Source organism: Gavialis gangeticus, unplaced genomic scaffold (genome assembly GCF_001723915.1).
Source record: "Gavialis gangeticus isolate Ggan-Ray unplaced genomic scaffold, GavGan_comp1, whole genome shotgun sequence".
NCBI classification, from domain to species: Eukaryota; Metazoa; Chordata; order Crocodylia; family Gavialidae; genus Gavialis; species Gavialis gangeticus.
In genome coordinates, this window is record NW_017729008.1 from 41,875,977 (window position 1) to 41,876,791 (window position 815).

The window sequence follows — 815 nt, forward strand, 5'->3', positions numbered from 1 at the left end:
CCTCTTACTCCTTGAAAACACTAAACTAAAGTTCGAGCATCTTAGGAAAAATTAAGCCAAGAAAAAAACCAAGCAAACCCAAAAGAATCTCTTGACCATAACTAGCTGGATTGAAGGGCCAAAAACCTCATTTTGGGGAGATGCCTGCACCCTGCCCTCAATATGTGACACCAACAGTCAAGTTCCCTAGCCACCCAAAGGCAGCAATTAAAGAAACACAGCCAACCCACATGAGTATCAGGAAAAGACTTCCAGGGCACATTACACAGTTCATCCTAACTAGCTATGACTATACTATTCTGAAGCTATCCAAATCCAGCTACAATGAAGTTCAACCCACAACGTGTTTTTCCCTCTACCAGATCACTCCCCCCAATAGCCTTTCCAGCTTTAGACATCAAAATCTCCACTTGGTACATAAGACTCCTGTTGAAATCCTGGCATATACGGGCAGTGGTATCCTTGTTCAATATTTGCCTACATAAGATTGCCATCTTGTGCTGAATAACTGGTAATGTAGGTCTGGCCCATGTGAGTGGGGTTGTGAGCCCCACAAACTTCATTATGGGCATCAGGTCTGGGCTGGAAGTAGAGTTGCCATAGGAAAAAGACTAGGAACCCACTGCTCGTATAGCTGCACAATAGAAGTCTATGGCTATACTTGCTTGGGCATGATTTTTTTCAAACCTGACCTGTTGTATATGCTCCTCCATGCTCCCAGCCTGCTACATCATTATTTTAACCTCTTTTTCATCTCTTTCCCTGACCCCCCCCCCCCCCCCCCCCCCCCACCCACAAAAAAAAAAAAAAAAAAA

The 815-nt window shown here is 44.3% G+C and overlaps 2 protein-coding genes across 3 annotated transcripts in view; both read left to right on the top strand.

Moving 5' to 3' along the window:
* Positions 1-815, top strand: part of COPG2 (coatomer protein complex subunit gamma 2) — a 770,521-nt gene that overhangs the window by 107,490 nt on the left and 662,216 nt on the right. The window lies entirely within an intron of this gene.
* The window catches only part of LOC109292262 (tubulin alpha-3 chain-like), a 15,169-nt gene that overhangs the window by 9,440 nt on the left and 4,914 nt on the right, over positions 1-815 (top strand). The gene's annotated exons all lie outside the window — the stretch shown is intronic.